Here is a 20,604-nt window from a genome sequence, read left to right as displayed (position 1 = left end):
TTTGTGTGTTTGCGTTGGTGTCTCCAGCTTGCTCTGCATGAATGGGGGAGATGGGGTCACTAGTGGTCAGTGCAGATCTGGGGCACAGCAAGTGAAAGAATGAAAAAGGGAGAGGGAGAATTTTTTTTTAGAGATCAGTCAGAGGATGGCTTTTGAGTGAGGTCTCAAGATCAACTTGCAGTGTCAGTAGTTGGTGGGGAACTATTATGATAATACGACCAAACTTCTGCTCACCAGCATCAATCAAACGACTCAGATGTTTTCAGAAAAACCCTCATGGCAAATATTCAAACTAGGGATGCAAATTATCGATTAATTCATTAATCGTTAGTCGGTTGCCCTTATCAATCGATTAACGATTAATTGATAAGCGGCGATTTTCCTGAGAACCTGAATTTCTTTTTCAATACGGCCTATAAGAATAAAAGATAAATATTGATTGTACACTTCATGACAAAAGCATGTGATATTCCTTAATGATTGATTTATTGTACCATTGGGTACAGTCCGTGTTTCCTGTGGAATTCATCTGTTGATGTGGCAGTGTGTAATGAGGCGTGTGCCTTTCGCCGGTGTGTGTGTGGGGTGCACGCACGTGTGTTTCGGGGGGCGGGGGGGGGGGGGGGGGGGGGGAGTACTCGCACGCGCACAGTACGGCCGGGGGGATACGTGCGTGTTGGTTGGTAACCGCATGCGTGTCTATGTCACTTTCTGTCCCACTTCTAATACTATCAGGGTACTGGGCAGTCCATGCCCCCGCAGAAGTGAAAATTAAACTTTTCACTGACTGTAGACTACACCAACCTCCAGGGAAAACATTCCAATACCAACCCCGTATTTGTGCGTGTATTTATTTGGGGGTGTACCGCTGCCAAAAACAGACAGGCTGGTCTGTGTTTGGCTCCACCATGTCCATAAAGATATTCTAACTCTTCACTGACCAGCTATCCCAGCTGTGGCGCAGCGCGAACAAACCGGCAGCTCTCAGACAGGTGTGGACAGGCGGAAAAGGGCAATTAACCGACAATTAATAATTTAATCGAGCAAATTCTTATCGACAATTAATCGTTAGTCGATTGTTTACATCCCTAGTTCAAACAGTAAGTCTGTGTATGTGTAATCCATATTGCCAAAGTAAGAAATTCATAGACATTTAGTTTTTGACGATAAACATAAAAAGGAGCCCCAGATACAACCAACTCTGATATAACTGATAATTGTGTGCAGTCTAGACAATGCTTGTGTTTCCAACACACGTTGCAGCATGTACCATTCTCACAGATTGATTGCGCTAGAAGTACACGCCTAGTTTATCTCTGACAGAGGACACATCAAGATGTACAGAGCAGATTGAGACAAGCAGGAGGTCACGCATATGGACTGCACTCAGTCATTTTCCAAAATGAAAAATTGTGGATACTAGGTGATTATAACAACAAAACAACCGCATACATCTTACCCATATTGTTCGGAACTAAACTTAGCTAGTAGGAAGTAACAATTACCAGACAAAACACTCTTTGCAAGTGTTAGCTTAGTTCAATTAATCTACTACTCTAAAATGTTACTGTTGACCCTAAATACGAAGGTTAACGTTAATGAAGGTTAATGTATCGTCATAAATGTCTGCAGCCAAGCATTGCCAAGGATTATATATAGTTTTTAGTATTAGAAAAGGACAATATATATATATTTTTTTTTTAATTTGGGATGCACATCTCCATCACACATCAAGTAGCTACCAACGCAAAATGGTACAATTCACCACTGCTGTACTGCACTATAATTCAACATGCGAATGAGTAGTAAATCACCTACAAAAGTGCCATTTTTATGTAATATATTGGCCTGTCTATTACTGCAGCTCAGTAAACATCATCTTTTTTGTGTTTTTCTTAAAAAAAAACCCCAAAGAAAAACACTAGGTCATTTCACCAAACAGTACATAGTATTGCTAAATGTCTCAAATGATAAACCAGTCTTTTTTCTCTGTTATGTCTTCAGTTAATCTCTTAATATACTATTTAATATACATCTCTGCAGCAGCTTGAGCCTTTGTTCATACTTATTGAGATACTTTTAGAGATTCAGAGAGGATCAATCAAATAAATCAGATTTTAGCAATGCCAAAAAAAAATGGAAGTGATGTATGCTGAATCCCGTTCCAAAACGCTTCCAGTGGCCACTTTCTCTATGCTAATGCAGTGGTGTGGATCAGTCGTTCCGTTCATAGTTTTTATGTTAGCATAACATGTTGTGCAGGTGAGTGAGGGGTTACACATGTATGGGCAAGACAGATGTTCTTGGATTTAGTGGTGAGATACTGTAGTAAAAAACACGGTGATTGCAGCGATAGGGTTCCTTTTTAATGCGATAAATGATTTATAGTGTATTTTATCCTACACAAACACACTCAGTTTGGGTTTCACACACACACACACACACACACACACAAATACGCAGATATCTGGCACCGTCTTCCATCTTCCTGGGTGGCCTCGGTGTATGCACCTACAGCAGGGAGCTTTTCTGTTAAAGCTTAAAACGTGCACACACCTTCTCACTCACAAACACACCTTTACTCCCACGATGCTTGTAAATCAGCCAAAGTACCAATTTATTTCATCTCTGGATATGAGATGTATTTCTCAGTTACTCCCAACCTCAAATAAGCAACAGTAAAATCCCCCTATAAAAACACTACGCAGCATATTTTCACAGCCATTTCAAAAACATAAAGTTTGTTTTACTGCTTTGAACCAATTATTTTTCAGTTTGATTCACTACCATGGGTTTTGGTGGGAAGTAACCCATTTTAGGTCTTGACCTGTTTGAGTAACCATTCTACAGTATGTAAATCGCCTTATGGAACTCCCATAAAGTCTGGAAAAGCTCATTAAGCAGAGTTCAGATTTAAAAACACAAGATTTAAAGCAACTTGACACCTTCAAGGTCATAGAAAGAAAAAAGGGGCCAATTAACTCTTTTCTGCTTCATTCACTAAGGCCTTCACAATGGCAAACCCCCTTTATGTCTACAATAATACCATTCACATAGCTCAATCCAAGGTTAAGATAACTCATACCTGTAACTTAACCCACTCTGCTGATGCTAAAGTAGCCTATAGGCACTGAGCTGTTAAGCTGGTAGATGCAAAGCCAATATTCATCTGCAACCTGATCCTGATCTGTGTTTGGTTTTGGATTAAAAAAAAAAAAAAAAAAAGAAGAAGAAGAAGAAGTCAGAAATTTGAGTTGGGATGTTAGGACAACAGCTGAAATGTAGTGTTGAAATATAGGTTTTTCACTTTGTCCTAAATGAGCTGCTAAAAGCTTATTCTGCATCTTTTTGTTCCCACCTGGATTTAACTAAGCAAAGAAAGTTAGATCTTGCAGTGATTCATACGTTTTAGCTACATTTAATTATTTAACCCGTATTTCTCCTTTCTGTGGCAACCATCATTTTACATGGGAACATAAAGAATGGACAATGCCAGGATTCAGCAGGATCAGATTGTGAAAAAGTGGCTCAGGGTGTATGAGATACCATTTTCACACATGGCTTAGCCACCACAGAGTCCAGACTTGAACTTCATTGAGAATCTTTTGCTGGAGAAGACATTGTGGTCTGACTCACCCATCAACAGTACAAGACCTGGATGGATCTAATGCTGAAAACTATGGACATACAATATGTTTTGACATTCATTGCAACACTGCAAAAGCATTGCATGGCATAAATGTCACAGTGAATGCATTCTGTAAACAAAGCTAAAGGCAGTCCAATGAAACATTACATGATTTTTTTCTTTGTAGCCGCACAGTGTACATTCAGCCTGGTATTCTACAGTAAATTTTATAGAAGTTAAAAACTTGTTAAATATTATAATACAGGATGAGGCAATAAAGTGTCCTGCTACTGAACTGCTTGAGAGAAGTGTTTCTTTTATATATTATACCAGAAGTACCTTGATTTGTCAAATGCATGGTTTGCTCATTGCCATTCAGTAATTGGATTTATACAAATGTTTCTACAAAATATGCTACATCTCAGTATAAAGCCTATTACTCTGAACATTATTCACTCAAATGACATACTAATTGTCTAAATCAGTGGTTCCCAACCTTTTTTGGCTCGTGACCCCATTTTAACGTCACAAATTTCTGGCAACCCCAGATTTTTTTTTTTTTTTTTTTTTTTTGCTACAATTAATTTGTTTTTGATCATATAATAGTTTGCTATACTATGTTGCAAATAAACATTAATTTTAGATGGCATTTAGATTATATAATGTGTATTATTATGGATGGAGGCAGAAAAGCCAGGTGTAGATTACTGCACAAAGTGACAATTTTATTTTCCTTGGTCAGGATATGTACAGTCAGTCCATCTTGTATTTACAAGGCTACAAATTAATACTGAACAAACAATAAGTCAACCTATTAATTATGAAAGAGCTGCAGCATCTTAAAACAGCCACAATGAACATTTGAAAGATAAACACTACCACAGTACTTCCATTTCAGCTTCAGAGTTTGTCATGTCTTTTATGTATTGTGATTCTTTCAACTCACCATATATTTTCCATTAGTAATTTTTTTTTAAATTTATTTATTTTTTATCAACTGCTAGAATTTTCAGGCGTCCCATTTGAATTCCAGGCAACCCCACCTGGAGTCCCAACCCCAAGGTTGAAAAACACCGATCTAAATAGTTAATTAACTATTTGTGCCAATAAAAGCCAGACAAAAAGCAAAAACAGTTGTCCTATACATAATTTTGTACTTTTCTTGTATCTGCTTTATTCTCATGAAGTGAAAAAAAATATAAAATCTGACAAAAACAGCCTAAAATCATCACTTCTGCCAAAAAGCAACTAGTGAATTTGAGTCCCATCTGATTTGATCTGTTATGCTACTGAGCTGAACACGACTTTAGGTTTATTTTTTGCTTTAGATGTCTTTTTATCATCCCACTTGACCATTTGCTCTCTGAGTATCGATCAGCTCCTGTTAATGACTGTAGTCCGAGATAAAGACATATTTTCTGATGAACCACTTTTTTTCCAGACATAGTTATGCAATAAGAGCATACCAAACGCATTGAATAACAGATGTCTTCTCCTTTTCTTGTTTATTCTAGTTTGAGTCTTTGGAGGGTGTTAGGTCACTTCATTTCATATTTTTCTTTCCACAAACATCACAAACAGTTTGACATGTCCTAACTTATATTCTCCTTAAGTTTCAATGTCTTAAAAAAAAAATAAAAAAAAAAAAAAAAAAGAAGAAGAAGAAGGAAGGAGCTTTATTTAAGTGGAGCAGTGTGCTAACTCTCAGGCCACCAGCAGGTTTCTGACCTACAAAGTCACCAGGTTTTAACTGTTCCCCAGGGGCCCCTTAAGCCCCTCACATGGGGCAAAGTGGTGTCTGGGGACTTTAAAACCTCAAAGGGTGTGTGTGTCTATCTGTCTGTGTGTCTATGAGTGTGTGTGACAGACAGAGTGACAGTGTGTTGGATGTGTGTGTGTGTGTGTGTGTGTGTGGCCTCTGGTCCAGTAAAAATCTGCAGCAGGTTATAATCCATCTCACTTCGTTTGTGTCGACATGCTGCTGCTCCTTGTACTGAAACACCCAGCTATTCTTTTGTGTGTCTGTCCGTGTGTGAGTGTGACCCCCTGTAGACTGGACTGCAGTGGAGAAGATGAGCAGTGCATTGTGATGTGGTGTTTTTACCATAGCTGAGGGGAGAATAGCATTACCATTCAAAAGGCCTGCTGTCGCAGTTGAGGGGTTTAACAGTTTTTTTTTTCTTTTGCTCTGTTTCTGTTTCTTAGCTGCTTTCATTGTAGTGTGTGTGGCTTTAACATGTCTTGTTTCATTTTTCCTACATGTTAGAGCCTCCACCTATTATTTTTCCATTGCAGGTTTGTGTAATCTGTAAATTTTATCTCATAAAAACAGTTATTTTCATTAAAAGCATCAGAAAGGTCAGCATAAAAAATAAATAAATAGGCAAAAAATGGAAGAAAATGAAAGGAAAGGCTGCATAAATCATGAATATCGATAGCTGAAGGGATAACAATTTTGTATGGAAAACTTTGAGCTCATTTGATATGTTACATACATATGATATGGCTATTTGTTCAATTACATTATTTACTACTCGAATGCAGTGCATTGGAAGTAGTGAGTAACATACAATTGAAATAGTTCCCTTCATTTGAGTAAAATTCTGTTCTTGAAAAGAAGCAAAAAACAGGAGATAAATGCTGGATACGTGGAAGAGTGAAGATTAGAAAAAGTGGCAGAAAGAGAGTTATTGTGAAGACAGACAAAAAAAGATATAAAGAGACAGTTGTATATCCATCAGAGTCCTGTCAAGGGCTGTTCACTGTCTTTATCTTCAAAGGTCATGGACTGATTCACACAGACACACACCACTGACCACTGTGTGCTGAGTAACTTTTTTTATTAGTATTCAAAAAGCCTGCTGAACTGCAAATGAGCTGCTTATGAAGCTTGTAGGCACATGGATACCTCTGTGTGTGGGGGAGTGTGTGTGAGCGAGTCAATAGCCTGACACGGACTCGATTTATAGACTTTTTTGCATCCCTATGAAAAGCCGTAAATTACCGGGGTGATCCTGATCAGTCTCCCTCTCTCTCCTCCCCCGCTGTCTGTCTGTCTTTTCTTTTATGTCTGTCTCTCTGTGTCTTTTTTAGATGTCGAGGCTCATTCAGGGGGCAGTGGGGCAGAGGGCTGGAATATGTGATGAGGGGAGGGAGGTTAAATGTGCGGTATTTGTTCATTATTATTTTAACTTCCAGCTGGAGTAGATGTACAGAAAATTATGAGAAACTATTTTAATGTCCTGACAATTATTTAAAACATTTTCAAATTATTAATTTCTTGCTTTCATTACATACATTTAAGCTTATTATACTCATTATGTGGAGTCAAATTTTGTCAAATTAAATAAAATTGTCCAGTGTCATTATATTACATTACATTACATTATACACACGCACACCAAAATATGAAAATATCCAACTTTAATCTCAAATCCAAAAGATATATTTATAACCCTTGACTTACTTCATGCCAGTAAAGAAAAAGTAAAGCCACTCTTCCAAGCCTCCATCATGTCCAGGTTGCCCCTTACTGAATTTGGTCAGATATTGGCAATTACAGCTGTCAATCATGTATTTAACGCTCCTACCTGTTTGAACGCACCTGTGATTAGATTTTCTACAGCCTGAAACCACAGGAAAGGAGTCAATGCAGAAGTGACATGTCCTGTCAGACCACTTGAATTACAATATTCTGAAAGGGAATAATGGCATTTTTGCACAACGATGCTAAAAAAAGAAAATAAAGATCATAAAAAACTAACTGCAGCTTTAAAAGTCGCCCTATGTGAAAAGCTTTTTGCAGCCACATTTTGGCTGAAAACAGCTACATAAAGGAGATATCAAATGTTGCCTTCTTCGAGCAGTAGCTAGAGTCCTTGTTATGTGGAAGATGCAGATAAAGTGTGTATACAGAGAATGCATATGAGGAAATCACATCACATCAAAAGGTTGTGATATTTTAATAGTGTGTTGTGATAGCAACTAACCTACAGGAACCAAGACTCCTCAAACTGTGGAGACAGTGAGATATGGGGGCCCTTAGAGTCCAAGCAGAGGACAGCGTCACCTCTAATTTTTGTAATTTAATTTTCATCACTATGTTTATATTTCTGAAATGCTGATGCCCACTTACTATCAACAATTAGTAGGGACAGCTTTATGCCCACTTTGTTCAGTTCATCATTTTACCTCCTTTCTATCTTTTCCATCCCTCTAGTGTTCCCACTCACCTCAACTATCTGCCACCTGAATCTGAGGCCTTCAGGCTGAGGAGACTTATTGACGTGTTAGGCACCTCTTATCCACAAACTGATCTGATCTGGTCACGGTGTTCTTAACTATGTGTGCGTCTGTTCATAGACCCACACATCTCCCATCACCTGCTCCACATAATTAAGATAATTTCTACTGATGCCCCACACTGAAGTGAAAGAGACTAATTATGATGGCATTCACGAAGACATGAGGTGTATGTGTATTTCTAAGAAAGTAAGACACTCATCAGGCTTGAGTGGCTGGTTGACAGTTGTTGAGCTGACAGTCAAAACTGTCTTCATGTCGATTCCTGTAGGAATTACTACAGAAAACATTAAAAACAGCAATATCACACACACATGTGCAAGTTCACACACTTGCACGCTCTCTAAATACCTGTGTAATTGAGCTCTCTTATATCTGTGATGGATGTTTGTTAAAGCACACTTTGGCTGCTACCCTTAAGGACCTGACATTAAAAAGTTTAGAGCTGAGGGCACTGTAAGTCATCTGGTTGGTTCTTTGCAACATCTCATGCCCCTTTGCTCTGCATTTAGTGTACTGCTGAGTTCCATCTTGTATGCATTATTAACTAATGCATATTGTATGCATTACTTTTAAAAATTTAATTTATTTGTTTTTATTGTTAATTTTGCTATTTTTTTTATTTATGTAGTTTCTAATGAAGTTAAAAATAGTGTAATACTTCTGAATTTTTGTGGGATTAGACAGCCAATGTTTTTTTTTTCCTGTTAGAAACTATCACAATTATATCAAACCTCCGTCAGTTGTGTAACATGAAGTGTTTGCATTACTTCAGTTTCACCTTTTCAACTCACAGCCCATGTCAAATAATTACAGTATACATACCACATGCGTACTTTATGTACATCCTTTGTCAAATCTAAGCATGCACAATTCCTGGCATTAACACACATCTGCTACTCTATTGAATTGCAACAGCGCTGAACAGCAAATAGGGAGATGTGAAAGTGCAGGCATGTGGGCATGTCTATGCAGATGCTTAGAAATGCAGTCCAGAGATCCTGAGGTCAAACAGTATTTGCAAACATCAGCTGTTGTTTGTTTTTTTACCAGCTTGGAGATTGCAGAAGTCACAGGTAACTTCACATACAGTTAGCTGACATGTCATTCATGCAAGTGAAAGTACATTGGCAAGATTCTTCTGTGCTTTTCCATGATTGTGTAATTGTTCCTGGAGTTGTACTGCCCCATGTTGTGTACAAGCCGTAAAATGTACTTGTAGATGCTGTCTGACCTGGGTTTGGCATGTGTGCATGTAAACCATCATGCAAGGATGCTCATAAAAGCTACAAGGGGACATACACAAAAACATAAGGCAGGAAATTTTAAAAATGCATCCCTTACATTCCAGCTTTAATAAAAACAAGGAGGGAAATGCAAACATACAGACAGGAAATTTTCTGTACGTGCCCTCAATTTGTATTTTTATATGTGCAAAGCTTAAACAAACAGAAACACAGATACACCTGCATCAAGAAATCTCCAGACAGGATATAACCCACCATCTGTCCACTCTTAACCTTCATCCCTCTCTTTGATTCTACTGCTTTAAGTTGTCCTTGGCCTCAAATCAGTAACATTTGTAGGTATTGCAGGTTTTAGCCAGCAACCGATACAGATAAATTCCCTTTAATAATATCCTGTCATCATGTGTTTTCACTCGGCGTCTGTCTCCCAGGCGTGGCCCAAGTGTTCACGATGGTGCTAAGGTGCAATATGTGAACACAGCACTTTTACAAACACATGTAAATTATCAGTTTGGTAAGAGTGTACATAAATCCTAACACCGACCTGAGACACTTTAACAATCATACTAATCCATTCAGTGATAGAAACTGCATTGTTCTATCAACAGTCCAACCTCTCTTGATAACAGGAAAATAATACAACATGAAAAAAGAAAGAAAAATAGGACCAATGGCCCTGTAGCTTACCGGCCAAATTAAAAGCCTTGGGAAATGTATCCAGATACCATTTATTATCACCCAGTTATGTGTATTTATTATATTACAGAAATAGCCCATGTTTTGGTCATACTCCAATCAGATCTGTAAAAAATTCAAATTCCAACTGGATATCATTGATACTTACTGATTTATTGTATCAATCCACTTCCTATCTGTTATAATGGGAACATTTTTCAAAGTTGCACCAAATCCAGAATCAGATCCGGATCAAAATAATTTCAATACCTTGTGTTGACATCATCATAAAGAAGCTGCATGCCAAGTTTGAAGTCAATCAGAACTGTAATTTCAGAGAAGAAGATGACTGAAATTTTTTCCCCATAAGAGCCCATGATAAATTTTCCGTAAGTTCCCGGATCCAGAAGAAGATCCTGATTAGCATGTGGGCATTACATTTTGATCATCTCCCCATTAGGGCTGGACTGTAGAAATTTACACTGGATATCATCTATATTTACTGTTATTGCAGTGATCCACCTTCTGTCTCCTTTAATGGGGAAATTTTCCAAAGTGGCCCCAAATCCAGAATCAGATCCGGATCCAAATAATTTCACTAACTTTTGTTGACATCATCATAAAGAAGCTGTATACAAAGTTTGAAGTCAATCGTAATTGTAGCTTCGGAGAAGAAGAAGATTGAAAGTTTTGTAACGGACGACAGACGACGACAGATGACGACAGCCGACAACGACGGACGCTGCATGACGACAATAGCTTACGGCCTGTCGGCCGGTAAGCTAAAAATAGCAAGTGTCACCTATGACAACCAAGAACTAGTTAATGCTGATATCTACCATAAATGACTGACTATAATTGTTGATGAGTAATGCTTTATCTAATGGAGGTTGTTGTTAAGCTGTCCTATGAAAAGAAATAGTAAAGATGTTGACGGAAACAGTGTTTGATGATAAAATCCAGAAGTTATCAGGCCACAGTTTTCAGGAAATGAACAGTCTTTGAATCTTTGAATCCTTTATTTGTGCAGCTTTTTAGTGTTTATGAAGAAAAATAAAATTATCAGGTCAAAAATTATTTACTGATGAGATATTTTTGTCATTTTATCATTCTAGGTCAAAGATTACAGATGGATCTATAAACATAGGCTATAGAGAGATGTTGTGTTGTAGATATCATTTTTGCCTAGATTTAAAGCAAAAGATATAGATCATTTCCAGCAGTACAAAGCTATTACAGTTCTATATTATTTTTTAAATATTATATTATACTACTGCATTTTAGTACAGTATGTATCAGGAAAAAAAATTATAGTGTAATAGTTTGGGTGAATTTTTGGCTTTTAAACAATAACCAAATGATTTTGATGAGCAGTGTCTTAACAATGTCACATCACACAGCATATGCCTATCTCTTTTAGTCAACAAGAAATTATAATTAAGACATTAAAAGTTGTAAATTATATTTAAAGACTAAAAACTGCAAACTATAAATCTTAAAAAACTGTATTTTATCTAATAAGGGTTAATGCAAATACTTTGAGATAAAATGACAAAACAGTGAAAAACATGAAATAAAACAGGATAAATAAGCATCTTTCCTCTGTTTTTCCATTAAAGTCAAATGTCTGGTATCTTTATAACACTATCCTCCTCAGTCTACATTTTCCACCTCCTCCGCCTCCGCCTCTTCCTCCTCCTTTCATCCCTTCCACCGACTCCCTGACCCTTACAGAGAAAGAGAGGGAGGACACGGGGAAGGGAGGAATGAACGTGGGCTTCCAGTGGAGTGGATCAGAGTGGACCGCAGAGGTCAGGAATGTCGTGTTGTCGGCTGCAGGGAGTCAGGACCACTGGGCTTAATGGTCTGGAGAGATCTCATATAGGAACTCGGTGTTTCCCAATCAGGGGAATTTGAGGAATTTAAAGGGACAGTGAAGGAGGGCTGTTGTCTGAAATGGCTAATTTCACTTATCTGGAGAAGGGTCTGGGAGATCTAAGAATTCCTGGTATACTGCATCTTTGGCAATTGTTGGACTAAGGAGTACCAGCCTTGTACCAGCATAATTATGGAATAATCAAATAACCAGTCTATCCTAAGTTCCCTGTTTCGTCTTTGTGACTGTTTTCAGTTTGACATGTTAATAAAAGATTACCAGGCAAACAATTGTGCCTGGAGATGCACTGTAGTTATATTAACATATATGTTGAGAAATAAAGTTTGAGGAAGGGGTGATAAAACATATGCTTTTATTTCTTGATGCAAAATTGACCAGCTTTTGACATGGAATATAATAATTACATTTTTGTGGAACATAGATCACAAACATCTGTATAAACTAATGATTTTAATTGCGTTTTTAAGGATGAATAATCAAACTACTTTAATTCGATTAGCTCTGACATTATTATCAACACATGCTCTCCACCCAAACCAAAATCATAAAAAAATCAGACTTTACTTATTACATGCAGCTCACAGGCAGAAACAGGGGCAAAAAAAAAATTGTTCTATGCCACTGACTGTATATTATTAATGTCTTGCAATTTGGCCTTTGCCCTGTTGGCTTCTTGGAGCCAAAAGTGACCATATTTGGACATAAAGGCTAGAACTACAATAACCTAAGGGGTAAGTAATTGTAAGTATTAGTTTACTCTGACTCATTGAGTCATTTTACAGTCTTGTTAGAAGAACCTGTTATCCACAATTACACCATGGCTGTCTGTCAGGAAAAAAATGTAAATTATTAAAGTGAAACTCCAAAAGTTCAACTTGGCAACTCGGCAGTCAATGAAAGTCCAACATTAAAGCATTTTATTTTTCTTGATATCATTTCAAGATGGCCCAGATCCCTTATTAGAGGGTCCACATGAAACAGATGATAGTAGATATGAGTCCAGTTTTGGACTGCAACCGTAATGGCCATAAGTAGAATTCCAATTTAAAGTTGCTTTCACTTCAACTTCATTTTAGAGCTGAGATCCTTGTCCTTCAGTTCCATATCTCTATGAAGAAAAACAGAAATGTCGTCCCATCCCTACCTAGATAAAAACTTTAAAAAAATGTTTATGTTTATGTTTATGTTAAAAAAACTGATTATGTAATAATTTAAAATGTTTTCACATAATAATCTTAACTTTAAACCACCACATCAGAGGAGACACTAAAGGGTCATTGCCTGTCCTTGAATGATGAGAGACAAAAGACAGCAGCAGTAAATGGATGAGAACGAGAAGGAAAGAAAGTGAAAATGTTCTACTTTGGGGGAAAAGTGGGCCAGGAAAAGCAGCTGTGTGTTTGTGTGTCTGGATGCTGTCCTGCTGACAGACACATACATTCAGATGTTCACACACTGGTGGTGGTGAGGGACAACTATGTCCGTCTCTTGTCCCACTGTGTAGACATGTGTGGAACAGGAATGTGAACAGCTACATACATTCACTATTGGCAGCAGGTGAAGGGATGAGCAATGAGCAGTAGCATGATCTGCACTTCAGGGCACAGTTTGGTGTTTTACCCTTTATATTGCGTGATAGGCAGCATAATACGCAGATTTGTTGATGATAATTACATTTGACAGCTATAACCTTTCAATGGTTCTCTGTGTGATATTTTACAAAACATAGACAGTTACACATCCCTTTCTTTATTGGTTCTTTTTCACCTCATTTCATTTGCAGATTTTATGGTATAGTTATGCCGTATGAATTGATATTTTCATTAGCTTTTATTTTTATTTAGCCTTGCTGCTTTCATTGTTTTGTTGACCTGCTATAGTTTAGAATTCTTTAGTTTTTTTTGGTTCAGGGACAAAAGAATGAATTTACAGAAGCTGAACAAGGAAAAGTAATTAAAACTAAACTGATTTTACTTGCAATTCTGTTTTATTTTAGTTTTTGTGCATTTCACTATTTCTATTTTTCATTGCTAGTTATAGTTTCTGTTGTTTTACAGTTCCCTTCACCTGATTTAGTCACAAGTTTTATTTTCCCACCAGTGTCTCCTCCACATTTTTGTAAACTCTCATGACAGCCACATCATTTTTATTGGTGAGAAAGACGCAGTGGGTCGACAGAACAACACAAGACAAATGTGTCTGGTCTCCTGTGGGTCAACTATTCAGATCTGTCATTTTAAACACAGTGCAGGAGTACCTAAATGATACACCTGAACACTCCTGGAGCTCATTTCTGGGTTAACTAGCAAACGCCCCCACCATTCTGAAGAATTATTAAGCTATATTCATGCATATTGTAGTCTAAGGATGACCCCAGTTATTTTGCACTGGTGACTTTATCAACAGAACTGTAAACGGTTACTGTTGTCTGTAACCACGCCGAGCGAAAGGACTAAAAAAATGTATAGAAAACTTAACTCTGCTCCGTTCCCTCATCCACTCACTCACCACGCTCATACCTCATAACACACATGCACACAGGTTCACTGGCTCTGCCCCCATACTGCTCTCATTCATTCTCCGATCTCTCAAAACCACACACACTCTATCCTCTGTTGTACTATGTCCTTAGGTAATCTATATCCATATATTGATGTGGAGAATAAAATTCAGTGAGTGGATCAATCCTCACACAATAAATTTATTTTTGTCGGTGCAAAATGTTGAGGGGAAAAATCTGATATCATCAAAGATATTATCAAACTTCTGTAAAAAGATCCTCTGTTTCAAATATAAATAATATATCAAAGGACATACTTTACAGAAATAGAGTGAAATGAAGGTACAAGAATATTTCCTCATTCTAACGCAAACCTCCACAGGTCCTCATTAAAATCAGCCCTGTAACATAGCCCTTAATGAGAGCAGACTTTTAACCAACTAGACGGGAAGACACAAAATGTGTTGCATGGACGTGTTTGTGTTGTGTTGGGGTTAACAATTTAATGAGCAAGTGCAGAAACGAGCCGCTGGTTTGGACATATTTTTCACTTCCTGTGTCCCCTCATTTATTTCTCGCCTTTTACCTTCCACTACAGAGAAGGTAACATCTGGTAGATGGTTTCTGATCCATGTGATTGACTTTGTCCTCAGATTTTTGCTACCTGGTTGTTACACCGGTCTGTTTTTCATGATTGTCTTGGAGTTGTCTGATTTGCAAGATTGCATGACTGAGGTCAGTCTGAGTAAAGAGGTAGGAAATGCAAAATAAAGGCAAGATAAAACATTTTTTTCAAAAAATGGTGCCCCCAAATGATGTAAAGGTTCAGCATTTTATATCTTTATCCTCCTTGAATTCTTCTGTATATTTCCAGTGTGAACTTAGCTCACTTTTTCTATTTGTGAATGAATATAAAAAAAAAAACAAAAAACATCATTACACTTAAAGCACTCCTTTCTTTGAATATCTTTAAAGGTCTTTCATGCACTATATGGACTTGGTACATACTGTTGTAGAGGGGTGTAAGTTGCAGAGATCATAGATGTTGTCTATTTGCCTATTCTTACTGTTTTACTTCTCTTATTCTCCTGTTACTGTCTTTCTTACATTGCTTTTATGAGGTATTTTTTGACAACTTTTGCTGCATTTCAACCCGGATTCTCTGGAGGAAGAGATCTTGTATCTTATTTGGATCTTTCTGGATAAAGGTGGGGAAAGATAAGTCAGTTGTGCTTTTCAGATGCAGAGGACTGATGGAGAAACTAAAATAAATGTCATTATCACACATCAGAGTGCATAAGGGTGCAGTATCTTGATCCAGGAATCATAAACAAATCCAGTTTAGAGGCACTTTTAGCACATTTCTGTCCTCACAGTGACTAAACATATTCTCAGAGTTAGAAGTGTGTCATAAAATAAAACACTGAGATATTCACAAATCTGCCAACTGTCTGACTAGATATATCAAGTATTTCTGAGCTTACATTAAAGATTAAGAGACTAATATTTGCAAATATGCTCAGGCTTTGTTTCAGACTGGAACCACACATATGCAGAGATGTATGGATTAAGGGTTTGATAAGTTTTAATAAAATAACTTATTACAAAGTGGTGTAATCCCAGGAGATGCTGTGTTAAAGAAGTAACAGCCGTCACAGATCTCCTTACACAGAGCAGAACTAGTTGTGTAGCAGGCTTTAAATACTCCTCAGAACCTCTCATTGCATCTCACTGTTTTTACTTTAATCCCTTGTGACCCACAGTTGCTCCTGACCTTTAAAAAGCTGCTTAAATGGAACATGTGGCAGCCAAAAATCCGGTGGGCTTGTCTCAAAAGACACACAAAAGGACTGACTGGTCATGTCCATGTGTGCTGTTCTATCTGGTTGCCAGGATAAGAGGTTTGTTGGGAACATCTTCCAGGTTGTCTATAAGTTAATGCAACTGAGGGTTATTTGTGGAATAAAATTTCGTACAAAGTTACATTAATGATGATCAAGCAGGGGAAGGTATATAAGTGAAACCTACACATACATCACTAACTTTTCATTTACACATATTTTAAAGAACACACTATACTGCAGTTGCAGTGTCTCTGTCTGCTTCTGGTCAGTCTGGGATCACAGGACATTTGAACCATATTTCCATATTTTCAATTAACCTTTTAACATCGACTCTTTTCATGGAGCCCTAAGACGTAAGGGTAGGGATTAGGCTTATAACAGAAGAAGTTTAAGTCATTTGAAAAAAAAGGACTTCTTCTTGTTTCTGTGGTTAAAACGTGACTGAAACACAACTCAAGCTACATCAAATGTAATCCTAAAATCTAAAAAATGGTGATTCATCACCTTCATCCACATCTGTAAAGATACTTTATCTACTTTTCACATACACTTTTTCATCCTCTTCCTGTCCAGTATTATCTCCAAATTTGTTGATTTTGGATAATAGTGATAAACTGAATGAAGTTTTTCCTCTTATATGATTAATTTCTGTTTCTCCCCCTTTGTAAGCTAAATAAACAGTTTTACAACCCTCTTTGGTTCATTAGAAAATGTTTCATTACAAAGCTGAAAACAGGTCAGTTTTTCTGAACTAATGAAAAGTTGACTTTTTTAACGTATGTGGCTCTCACAAGACAGGAACACAACAAACATGTATTCAGTTGAACTCTTCAACATGTACAGCAGTAAAATATACACAAATTTAGAATCTTTATTTAGCATCAATATATTGTGTACCTGTTGACATGCACACACACGCATACACACTGAATTTTTATACTTTTTATTTTCATTTTTTTATTAAAACAGTACTTAACCAGATAGAGTCCAACTGAGATCGAGATCTCTTTTACAAGGGCAACCTGGCCAAGAGGTCAGCAGCACACACCATGAAAAAATACTGGTATTAAACACAGGTGATAATAAATTTAAACAAATAATTTTGTAATAACAAAAAAGTTTGATTGTTTTTAGAGTACAGTTTTTATGTGTTTTAAAGTGGAAATTTAGTTGAGGTCAGAGCAATTTAAAAACACAGGCACTGTCCAATTGACTCTCGCTGTCTTGTCCATAAGACAGAATGAAAAGCATGGAGTGACATGAGCTCAGGTATTTTCAGCAAATTGAGCATATGAGTTTAACCCATAATTTTTTTTGATCATGCAGGAACACCACCATACACTGCAAACTAAGGGGGTGCCTTTTGCAAGAGCACATAAACCAACAGTTTCCTGGCAGGTTCGGGGAACTGAGCTGGAAACCCCTCTATCACAAGGCGCTTCTACAGCCGTCTAGGCCATGGTTGCCCTCATAAAACACTGACATCTACCATTTTACTGCACAATGACTACTTAGACATAGATTAAATGTACATTTTGTTTATAATACCTACATACTTCTACTTAATTAAGTTCTGGAATGCAATGCTTTTACTCTAGTGGTGAATTTTCACAGTGTGATTTTAGTATCTATACATAAATATATGATCTGATTATATCCTCTGACACTTTTATCTTGTAATTACGGTGTATCATCACGTTCCAGTGCTTCCTATGTGTTTTCACTGCATCTTATCTGTTATCAGCAAAACCAAATGAATCCTGATCAAGACAGTCATCTCTGTAATTATAATAATTACATCCACAGTTCTGTTAACAACATCTAATTACCCCTGCAGGAAACATTTAACTTGTGTATGCTTTTGTAACAACTTTAGGTGTGTCAAACACAAACATGGAGCTTATTTTTCCTGTTATCACAGAAGAAAATCTTACCTTTAATGTAACTAAACACATGTATTAGTGCAAAGCATTGTTTCCCAGCTTTTGCCAAGTATCCTTAATATCCATTAGCACATGCTTGTGCTCCTCACATGGATACTGCAGGCTGAGACGCGGTATGTGGTGGGATGTTTATCACGATATACAGCCTCAACTGGCTCCTGCACTCATTACAGAGACTGTTCATTTACACACAGTGTATATGTGAAAGAAATCCTTGGATGTTGCTTGCATTGCAGTGCTCCTAGATACCAGAAGGAGGTGAAAATAAATCCCTCTTTATAAAAGATAACCTGACAGCTAAAAATCACCCTGTGGGCACATATTTTGTTGTCACTGTTAATGTACAGTGGGAACTAGCATGGAGTTGACTCTCTTCACTTATGTGGTGGCATTAGCTGGCGTGTATTTTAGACAAGTTACACTGAGAAGACGTGATGGAATTTGTTCTGGTGCAGAAGAACTGAGAATGCTCTGGTACCCTCAGCTGAAGTTCACACATTCTTTACTCAAGTAGACATACATATATAGCCATGTTAAAAATGAATCCAGAAGTAGGAGTTCTCTATGCAGTAAAAGTGAAATGGCTCTGAAATGAACTCAAAGTAAAATGCAGTCCCTTAAAGGACAATTTTCTCATCTCTTCCTGTGGAAACTGGACATCACATCATATTAATGTAATGTGAATTTCATTAAACCATTTGGTCACTGAACAAAATAAGAAGCACTGAAAATAATAAACATTACTTCGCTCCACTGTGCAAATTTCAGCAGCAGAACTCACGAGATTATAATTTTTTTCTCATGGATTCCATTCAGGGCTTTGCCCTCTGAAAATAATGAAAAATGCCTAAGTTGCAAAATCAGGTGTCTGGTGTCATTTCTTGCTCAACACAAATATAGAACGCAACCTCTTGGCTTCTTAAAATATATTGACAATGAATGTGATTCTTCAGTTATTTATGACACATAGAAATAGTAAAGAAAGAGTATTTTTTGAGTTATGCCTTTTCTTCAGTTCATGTAGCCAGAAAGCAATCGATTAAATTTGTAAATCATTCATAACGTTCAAAAGATTGCGATTTAGCTTTTTGCTCATATTATCCAATTCTAATTCCAGTCCTGCTTTACTCTCTGCTTCATCCTGTTCCGTCTTCTTTTTTTTTCTTCTTTTTTTCCCCATTTTTTACTTAGTTTGTTAGGTACTAAGAGTATTAGTGTTATTTTCCCATCCATTTTAATTTGCAATCAGTATTGATAATGGGAAGTCGCACAATGATCCAAAATAGGAAATAATCAGTAATTCCCCAAAAATGTGTTAAAACAAGCCTGGAAATGTTTAAAGACAGAATATACAGGTGTTTGTGTTGATGTAGGGATTAAAAGTAGAAAATAAGCATCACTTCTTAAGTATAGGAACAGTACAGACTTAGGTTTTCCAAGATTAAAAAAGGCCAGTGTTTCCCTATTTATTAATTTTTTAAAAATTCACTGCACTGATTCATTCCCACCTTTACCTTCATGCCTCTTCATGTTGCGTGCCAGCACACACCTTTTTTTTCTCTGTCTGTGCCAGTAGATATTGTCAAACACTTATTTTGCTCCAACATGCAGAAACTCCCTAACCTTTCCCAGATGAAAAAAAAAAAATCAGCCCCCAAGTCTAAACTCTGCCGTGGTCTTATTATTGTGAACATTACTCGGGGCGAGCCGTTGTCTATGCTATCCAGATTGATGTTTTTTTTAATAATAAAAGTATGTCATCACAGTCTAGCCTCCAGGTAGTGGAGACATTTCACCACCGCTTCCACCTCCCTAAGTAAGAGTAAGACTTGTTGAGGTTTTTCATTCGTAAATAAAGCATGAAAACAAGATTGTTGTTATTGAAGAAGACATGCAGAACTTTCTCTTTCAAAATAAGATGCTCAAGAAAATGTTTCCTGTCCCAGAAGAAACACAGGAATGCATTTTGTGGATTTGATCTCTGACTATGTCATGAAACTAAGAGTTGCTGCAGAATTAATGATGCCCGTATGGTCTCCTGATGCATACGGGTCATGTGTAGTCCATTCTGAGGTTAACACACGTTGTAATGGTGCTGGAGTGCTTGAATCTGTAATTTCTATTTCAGTAGAGCAGGAACTTCATGTCTTAATGTGGATGCCCTATCAGCATGAGTCTTTATCTGATTTAAACCCCTTATAGTGTCATTATGCCATATTCTGTCTGCTTTTACAGAAAATACCTACTACCAATGTTTAACTTCATCCATCAGTCCTCAAATATAAACTTACCTGAAGACAAAGAATAAAATAAGTTAAACAAAGGTTAGAATTAATGCTCAATATGTTTCATCAATTTTGCATTGATCCTTCCTAGTCACCTGATGAACTTTTCAGCAGATCCTCATATGAAATAAGATAAAAGAGAAGCATTTGGAAAGACAAGTGAATGCATTAGGGATCTTGAGCCGTTAACCCATTGCTTTATTTATGAAGCTGTAAAACCACCAGTGACAGATGCTCAGGTCAAAATTGCAGCGTTTGTTTAGTTCTTTAATCCGTCACTTCC

General features: G+C 37.1%; 1 protein-coding gene across 3 annotated transcripts in view; it reads left to right on the top strand.

Annotated features, from left to right (window-relative positions):
• Positions 1-20,604, top strand: part of col4a6 (collagen, type IV, alpha 6) — a 197,995-nt gene that overhangs the window by 62,180 nt on the left and 115,211 nt on the right. The gene's annotated exons all lie outside the window — the stretch shown is intronic.

The sequence above is a fragment of the Sphaeramia orbicularis genome, chromosome 18, assembly GCF_902148855.1.
Source record: "Sphaeramia orbicularis chromosome 18, fSphaOr1.1, whole genome shotgun sequence".
NCBI lineage: Eukaryota > Metazoa > Chordata > Actinopteri > Kurtiformes > Apogonidae > Sphaeramia > Sphaeramia orbicularis.
Note: the sequence above shows the minus strand (reverse complement) of the source record. Positions and strands in the feature narration are given on the sequence as shown.